A 9549-nucleotide genomic window follows, 5' to 3' on the forward strand; every position below is an offset into this window, starting at 1 on the left:
TGCAGGGAGAAAACGGTGGAAAAGGGTGGAACGCACCTCAGTTTTCATGTGACAAAGTCTAAAGGGACAAAGAGTCTCAAAGGACCGATAACCTTCACAATCGGTTTCAAAGGTTCCAATGGTGACCAAACATTTTAACTGACTCTGTGGAAAGAGTTCTTTCTGTGACATCAGCACACAGAAGATTTAGGAAAAGCAATACATATGCATGATTAGATTCATTGGGCTAAATATTCTCAGTACTGAGAGGCTGAAGGGTATTTACAGTTTCAAATATTTTCAATCAAGTAATACATATGCTAATCAAAACAATATGCTATGAAATTAGATGAAAGAGTATTATTTTCATAGAGCCTCTCATATACTGATGAGAGAAGGCAATCCTATGTATTGAGTTTTGCAGATAAGACTTGGAGAAACATTGGCACAGGCCTGCTACTCATGTCAATTCATTTAGAAAGCGACATGGGAGACCAGGGTTTTGGTCTTGAGAAGAAGAAGTGAAAAGAGTTTGTTGTTTCACCGCCTTTGACTAAGGTCATACCAAATTAACAGTCTTTCTACTGCATAAAAATAGCACACCATTAATTTTTTTCTCTCCTAAATCTTAAAGGTTGACCTGATTTTTAATGTTAAACTATGTGAAGAAATGAAAGAGGAGAGGGAGAAGAAGGAAAAAAACATTCCGATAAGCAGCCTGCCTGCCTGAACTAATTTTAGCATTGTCGTCTGCACAGGTTTTCAAATGGGATCTACAAACCCTGAGATACTTTGGGTTCTGGCATGGAAACAATTAACAAAATTCAAAAGACCCCAAAAATAACTAGTGTTTTTCAATTTTTTGAATTAAAATGTTAAAAAATTGAATTTTTGTTTTCATTATGTTTGCAGAGATTTGGCAACTTTGTGGTCAACCAATACTGCAATCCCTAGAATTGTAATCAACTTTCAGGTGATAAAGCCATAGCTAACAGTAGGGGGGATAAATAGTTTAATTGTCACCACATTTGTTCGCTAACAGGCTTAGCTCTGCCTCAGTACTACGGTCAGTATTCAGTATTTAAATAGATACTAATTATTTCCAGTTGAAGGTCTTAAGATTTGTCAACTCTTGTGCAACACAATGATAAACGCACGGCGTCTTTCAGAACCTAATCATTACGAGTACATTAGATGAGCATAACAAGCTAAGAGGTTATGACTTTATTAACATGTGTACCCACTAGTAAAGAGGTCTGGCATTAGCCAAAGACAGATTATGTCTTCAAATCAAGCCAGAACTGATGATCGAGTCCCCGTAAACACAGTCAATTATGACATTTTCATTAGGGTTCTTTTGTGCTGTGCATTTGTTATTGTTAGCTTGATAACATGGAACACTGACTTTGGATTGACAAGGATTTACAGTGTTGGATTGTATATAGAGTAAAAGCCCATCCCATTCCAAAGACCATAAATACCAATTGGAAAGAGTCTACTGAAAAGAATTACTGCAGTTAAATGGTGATTTTCTCTAAAAACAAAGGAGAAAATCGAGATATGTACAGCAGAAGAATGATGGGCACCACTCACATGATAATATGCTAATTAGCCTCTGAAATACTGATGAACTTTATTATTATGATAATTGAGTGTTTCCATGTTTCAGTAATACTTATTTTAAAAAAGAAAAAAGTTGAGAATTACGTAAGTAATTAGAAGTGTCTGCCTAATATTGTTGACATTATAGAACACATGGTATCTAGGCTAATGTAAGCCGTCTCCATGTGATTCTAACTTCACTACATCTGGAGCTACCTCATAAGGAAAACGTCTCCAAGGTTATTTTGCATAGGCCACTGTACTTACACTGGAAAGAAAATGGTGGAGCGAAAGAATTGACTGGCTATCCTTCTGCTAGAGGAGTAGGATTATGCAAATGAAGTCCTGAGGTATTTGGAATGAAAGTCAAAGTGAAGTCCACCACATTTTGCTGAAACCAGACCCAACAATGCCGGCTTTACTTTTAGCAAAACGAACAAGTAACACAACTGCCCAAAAACAATATCATACACAATGATATCAAAATAAAACAAATCATTTTCGAATCTCTGCAGTCTACTATTCTTTCGCACATGAACAACTATAATCAGACAAGACGCCTGTCCCGAACTCTGTTTCCCTGATAGTCGATCAAAGTATAATTTATTGCTCTTCAGCTTTAACATAGTATCTCGCTTTTCCTCCATCGACAAGCCAACATATCATGGCAATTAAAGAACAAAGGAAAGGGTTACCCCCCCCCCCCCAAAAAAAAAACCTCAACAGTATTATGAATGCTATTAATAAAATGAACATCTAGTCCCTTCCAATGTGACAGGCGAACCTATGAGTTTTTGAAACTCCTCGGTCTCCCTAACTTAACCCAGTCCCTGCTCATCTGTAGCTCTGCAAGGCCTTTAATGTGGTGAGCCCACGAGCCACTCCTACTGCCACACAATCACGTCACTGTACATCTTCAGAATGGGGATTATTTGCACTTCCTGGTCCGTTTGAGCTTCAATCAGAAAGCCCAGGACCCACGTACAAAAGAAAAAGAAAAGTAGTCCGTAGACTCAAACCAGATGAGACTTCTCTATTTTTTACCTTTTCCTGCCAAGAAGAGTCTGAGACATCCTGTATGGTTAAGGTTTGTACCCAGTGGCTTTAAGAACTCAATTGACTGAGGTTTGCTGAAGGAACAAAGACTTTTGGTGAAGGAACAAAGACTTTTGGTGAAGGAACGAATTTCCTGTCCAAGTTTCTTTTGTACTCCATCTAATGTATTTTGATCTTTGATCTTTGGCCTGGCTAAAAAAAAAAAAGAATCCTAGAAGTTGCACGTTTACTTCAACGTGGCTGGTCTTCATCTTATCAAGCCTGCTGATGATAACTTGTTATGATGTAGAAAAACAGGTGCAAGAGGAAAAACCCTTATCACACACCCTCATCTGAGATGTACGACTTTTCAGAATGTTTTGTTGACAGGTGTGAAATAAACTTAAATTAGGTACTGGGTATTTCAGAGTTCTCTCCTCCGCCGAACGCTGCAAATTCCGTAGTGATTTGCTGCTCATTAAGGAGTGTCCCCCCTCGGGCAACAATTCCACACCTGTGACCATTCAAAAATGGCTCGCACAAACTACGTACAATCAGCAACCACCGTACTCTAAATAGGAAACAGATAACAAATATAATTCGAGACACCTATCAGCTTCTATGGTTCTAATCAGATTAGAACATAAAGAGGTTGAACAAAACGAGTCTTACGCTGAGACAAGAAAGAGAATCCAAATGAGTTTTCTATTGCAAAATGTATAGCACTTGCTTGGCCGTTGTACTATGGGTTTCTATGGGAGTACAATTCAAATCAAATCAAATCATCTGTTTCCTAACTACTCTCAGATCCATACGCATTCAGAACCGGAAATTGAGATTAATTCATTGTATTTAATTCTAACCTTTTTTTTTTACAAGTCAAGAGTTCTGCTGGGTTATTTCTAGTTTACAACTGGAGCTATACCAGCCATTAACGCCCTCCCGATCCTTATTAAAGACATTTCAGGGCATGCCATAGCCACAAGGCATGGTTTAAATATATATCATTTAGTGTCATTTTCGAAAGGAAGGTTTAAGAGAGAACTATTGTTACTCTAATTCTGTCCTCGTTTCTATGTGTTTTGAGAAACAAACACACCATTTTAACTGGATCTGTTTACAAAGACAATGTATTTGAATGTGATGCTTTTGGAGAACGCATTGTTATTACACAATTAACGGGAAATTCAGAAATGGTATCAAATTGGTACCGCTTCTAATGATTGCTAGTCGACATTCTGTGTCACAGTCCATGCTAAAGGTAGAGTGTCAATGTTTTGTGGTGTGTTGTGTGTTTAGAACTGTGCTCATTTGAGGCCATAGGATGTGACAGTAGCCTGGGTATGTAAGCCAGCTGGAGAACCAACCATCCAGCCATCCAGCCATCCAGCCATCCAGCCATCCAGCCATCCAGCCATCCAGCCATCCAGCCATCCAGCCATCCAACCATCCAGCCATCCAACCATCCAGCCATCCAACCATCCAGCCATCCAACCATCCAGCCATCCAGCCATCCAGCCATCCAACCATCCAGCCATCCAGCCATCCAGCCATCCAACCATCCAGCCATCCAACCATCCAGCCTTACTGTTTCCTTAGCTGGCCAGACAACATGTGGTTACCAAAAAGGATCACATCAAAACACACGACAAATCAAACTAAACCAAAGACAAAAACAAAACAACTCATTTGCACACAAAGGAAAACTGAATTAAATATGGCCTTCCTCTGAAAATGACTCTTGTAAACAAGGAGCTGTGCTAAGATGATACAGCTGGATATCCACTCTATACGCAACGGTAATCATCACTCACTGTTTTCCTCAGCAGCCAGCCGGTATTCCTCTCTCCCTCCACCAAACAGTCTTAGGATTCCAAAACAGACCAAACAAGGACGGAACACAAGTTCAGTTGGTAGGCTAAATTAAGTTGGCTTAACTTATTAAAAGGTCATGTATCCCTCTATTTCACCTTGCGGTAGATTACACAGAATAAAATTGATAATGGGACACTACGACATCTATTCGTTACTATGGAAATTACTGTTTTGTAGGCCATGGCTCTATTTCTGTGGCTAATCTCTGGTTATTCCAATGTGCCAGGTGTTCACTGGAAGAAAAATGCATGAGTTTACTGGCCGTCCTTGAATTCCTGATGTCCCAATAAAGAAGACTGTTCCCTCCCAGTCAAGCTAGGAGCTCATACCTCCATACACTGTGTTGCCACCATTGGCAATTACGACTTGTCGTGATCAACAACAAGAGACGCTGCTCAAACGTTCCTTTTCAAAATATTGTGCTCTAACTCCAAACTTGGAATCGAAACCGGAATAGTAACCCACAAAAGAGTTGTCATGCCCCTAAAGTGAGACAAAAATAAGAGTTGATCTTCTATCACTATGTTCAAAGTCTTCTTAACGTCTTCCTTGAATGACTGGATAAATATCCACAAACATTGGGAAACCGTTCAAAATGGAATAACATTCCTTTTCCAAGAAAAAAGGAGAGAAAAAGATTATCATATGCAAAGTGTTTTAATGTCTTTATATTCATGTTATAGAATTTAAACTACTTCATCTTCTCTTCAATTCTCTGGGGAACGTTCTCACCAAGTTTTTCAGTCGCACATTTTTTTTTGGGGGGGTGACTTTAATTCAACTTGGCACATATTTCTTAGAATACAGTGAGGCTCAGGGGAAAACATAAATGTGGTCTCACTTGTTAGTGGAGGTTTTGTGCTAAAAAAAAAAAAAAATCAGACAATGGCTGAGGGAAAGGCCCGCCGTACGTCTTGCGAGTTATTGACACAGGAGCTATTGCAGAACAAAGTGGCTCCGTGAGAAAGGAGAGAGAGAGAGAGAGAGAGAGAGAGAGAGAGAGAGAGAGAGAGACAGAGAGACAGAGAGACAGAGAGACAGAGAGACAGAGAGACAGAGAGACAGAGAGAGAGAAGATTATCTTAATTATCATTCAGAAGCCGTTTAGAGCAGCACCTGTGCATGAATAATATCATTTATAGGCACATTGAGATGTGCATAATTCCCCTTAAATCATACACATTAACAGTATAACAAGGGGACGAACAAGTCTGGCTCTCTCGCAGGCTCAGCTCGGAGCGAGGGGTAGTCATTGTCAGGCCCTCACCTCCTCAATAAGAATGTAGTTCTTTATTCAAAGGTTCAGACTTTCTTTTCATTCCAACATTTAGACTACTCAATGTAGTCCGGTGGAGAGGTCTTATTAGGCTGCGTATGCCCAATCTCGTATCTTGTTTTGGAGTTACGTTTTTTTCCAGCACATGAAATAACTACGAGTGTGTTTGAGATTGTAGGGCTTCAACCTGCATTAACTTCAAGAGGTTACACATGACATAGTCTAGGTGTGAGAACCAGCTCAGTTGATCAACAGTATAAGCGAATGACTCAGACATTCCCGTGTCACAAATAATCTGTTTCATTCATGTCACACTTCACCAAATCATACAGGATCATTTGGTGAATTACAATAAGCTTAGGTATACAATCATTTAGGTGAAAAAAGGGAATACTCATGCTGTACAAGACCTTGATCAATGCCAAAGAAAGCATGGAACAAGATCAGAATAACCTCCCCGACAAACTGTATAGCATGTCTGTATAGCATGTCTGTATAGCATGTCTGTATAACATGTCTGTATAACATGTCTGTATAGCATGTCTGTATAACATATAACATGTCTGTATAACATGTCTGTTGCAGACATGATTACAAAGGTACAGTGAAATGATTGTGCTGCGAGCTGCAACAACGCAGGACAACGTGAAATAAAACAATGCAAATAGATAACAATAACAATTGAAATAATATATATATATATATATATACAGTACAGCAACAAATGAAAGTAGAGTAGATCAGCACACCGAAATGTCAAGTATTCACCCACTGCAGACCACAACCCGCGCTGTCAAAAGTTCAGTGTAATAAGGGAAGCCTTTGTGTGGTACTAAAATCCAACAGGCCTCCGTTTGAGTGGAATACTTCAGGCTGAACAATGCCAACAGAGATATGGAATTTGCCTCCATACATCATGAGCCTGCTGACCGTCCACTACAGTGGGATCCATGCAGTGTGTGTGTGTGTGTGTGTGTGTGTGTGTGTGTGTGTGTGTGTGTGTGTGTGTGTGTGTGTGTGTGTGTGTACCCTCTACCCCTCTCAATGGAGCGTTGAACTGCAGCATCCCTCTACCCCTCTCAATGGAGTTCTAAATGACTATGGGTTCTTATGGCTGCTTATAGCAAGCGGTCATATCATTAAAAGGAGCTACATGTATCATTTTTCATTCTAATTTCAGAAATGGTCCATAATATAGCTGCAGTATATATTCTACAATGCCGACATTCATATTTGACACAAAAAGTCAGACAGGCTACTCTTGCGCCCTTCCTATCTTACATCGGCATCACTAAGGAAATCCAGAGGAAATCAGTTCGTATGAATATTCTAATATTATGACGTCCTGGTTTATAATTAAATATTTGAACTCTGCTTTATTTTTCTCCCCAATGTTTGATTTCTATAACATATTGCATCACAATAAATTATTCATGTCAATTAGCTTTTCATCTTCTAAGATACAAACTCATGTGATCCTTTCCACAGCTATTTATTTCATAGCGACACAGAGCTCTCCCTAGAAGCGTACCACTATCGCCCGAGGACATATCTCTTAAATAAAAGCATCAGATCTTTGCATACCTACGATTTACATATTAAAGGAATGGGAGATGAATGTTAAAAGAATTGGGCATAGCAGTCTAATCATGCCTACCTCTGACTAGAATTCTAAAGTCTTCTGGGTCTCCCTTCTGAGACATAAAAGAAAGAAAATTAAGAGGATCTTTTCAAGTTCATTATTCTCAAGACTATTCGAGTGCTCAGCACACTTTTACTCGGAGCGATCAGACTCGGTTGGTTGTACGGTGCTCTGATTCTATTTCTGACAACTCAATTCCCAGAATTCATGGATAGCCTGTATTCTATCAACGTGGAGTGAGTGTCGTTGTCTTGCAGAAAGTCTGTTGTTCTAACAAATTGAAGATGCTTTGGACGTTTACCAGATTGACTTTCTGTACTGTATTACACTGAGTGTACAAAACATTAGGAACACCTGCTCTTACATTGACAGACTGACCAGGTGAACCCAGGTGAAAACTATGATCCACTTCAATCCGGGCAGATGAAGAGTGGTTTAAAGAAGGCTTTTTAAACCTTGAGACAATTGAGACATGGATTGTGTATGTGTACCATTCAGAGGGTGAATGGGCAAGACAAAATATTATATAGTGTCTTTGAACAGGGGTACGGTAGTAAGTGCCAGGCGCACTGGTTTGAGTGTGTCAAGAACTGCGAGACTGCTGGGTTTTTTCACGCTCAACAGTTTCCCATATGTATAAAGAATGGTCCACCACCCAAAGGACATCCTGCCAACTGTGGGAAGCATTGGAGTCAACATGGGCCAGCATCCCTGTGGAACGCTTTCGACACCTTGCAGAGTACGTGCACTGATGAATTGAAGCTGTTTTGAGGGCAAAAGGGGGTGCATCCCAATATTAGTACGGTGTTCCTAATGTTTTGTACACTCAGTGTCTGTAGATAAACCTTTTGGATATTAGCCTAGGTGGATATCTGGCATTTTTGGAAGAATAACTTTTGGACGAATAATAGTTTTATTACCGTGAAGGTAATACCTTTGACAAGATAGAAACGATAACCATTTATGAAGTACTATGATAACACCTATGACCAGAGTGACAGTATAGAACATAAATCTCATCCACTAATCATTGTAAGGTCATTATAATGGAAACTGCCCTTGCAATTACAACCTATGCAGATAGAAGGTCCAGCGAGATGGCATGAACCAAACGTATCACCCTCATCAAGCTGGCACACCATTGATTCATGTGCCCTATGGGTATGCTTGCCCTTTATATGAGCAGGCAGGAAACGAGGTTGCCTGACCGTGGCTCCAATGGGTCAACGCCGTCATGGCATCACTGCCATACCATGTATCGTCACTTTGACCAGCCCTGAGTCTGACCCACTTGTCCGCCCGATCCACCCATCCACACGGGGAAGTGCGGCTTTCCACTACGTCATCCCCGACTGGGCCTGACACTACAGAGGTCATCAGTGATGCAATCTCACCGCAGGGCTAATTAGGATATGCCTTCATAGGACACCAGAGGAAGTAGATGAAGTATCCCCCACATTAATGCCCCTCCCAGGGGAGACAGCAGATTGAAGCTCCACTGATCACTTAAATGAAGGACGGAGGAGACACTCAACTCAACCAACTTCATTCCTGTCCACTCGCTGGCTAACTTCAGTTTGGGAAATGTCAGCAGTACAAGCAGTACCCCGGAGAGATAGTGTGTACGTGATTGGACTCAACAGTTGCACGTCAACATTGTAAGCATGACAACATTGTGCATCTAATCAAGCACCGTTACTCATTGAACATGTAGATGCCATGTTATTATAAATCCACATAATGTGGATAGTTCACTAGCAAATATCTAGAACCAGCATTGTCTCTCTTATTCAGCTGTAGTCCCTCTCGCGGAAGTTATCACGTTTCAATGTAATGTGCATGTGTCAAAGACAGCAGAAACAGAAGTATGTGATGTTGTCTTAACTGGGTAAATGTGTTCATTTGAAGGCATCGGTACACACAGAGGGCTGTGGAGCATCACCCGTCTATGGATGGATCCCATTAAAAGTGTTCCCTGGAAGGTCATGTCTCATATTACACACGGGACAGACATGGAGAGTTACAGTAAGACTGGCTTTGTTACACACAGAACAATCTCAGCTACCACAGCGGTACAGCCTGGTCCCTGCAGATAGCTAGCGGCTGCCAAGGTGGGCCACACCACCCACTTTGCTCTAGT

The sequence above is a fragment of the Oncorhynchus mykiss genome, chromosome 7 (assembly GCF_057628025.1).
Source record: "Oncorhynchus mykiss isolate SJ-2025 chromosome 7, ASM5762802v1, whole genome shotgun sequence".
NCBI classification, from domain to species: domain Eukaryota; kingdom Metazoa; phylum Chordata; class Actinopteri; order Salmoniformes; family Salmonidae; genus Oncorhynchus; species Oncorhynchus mykiss.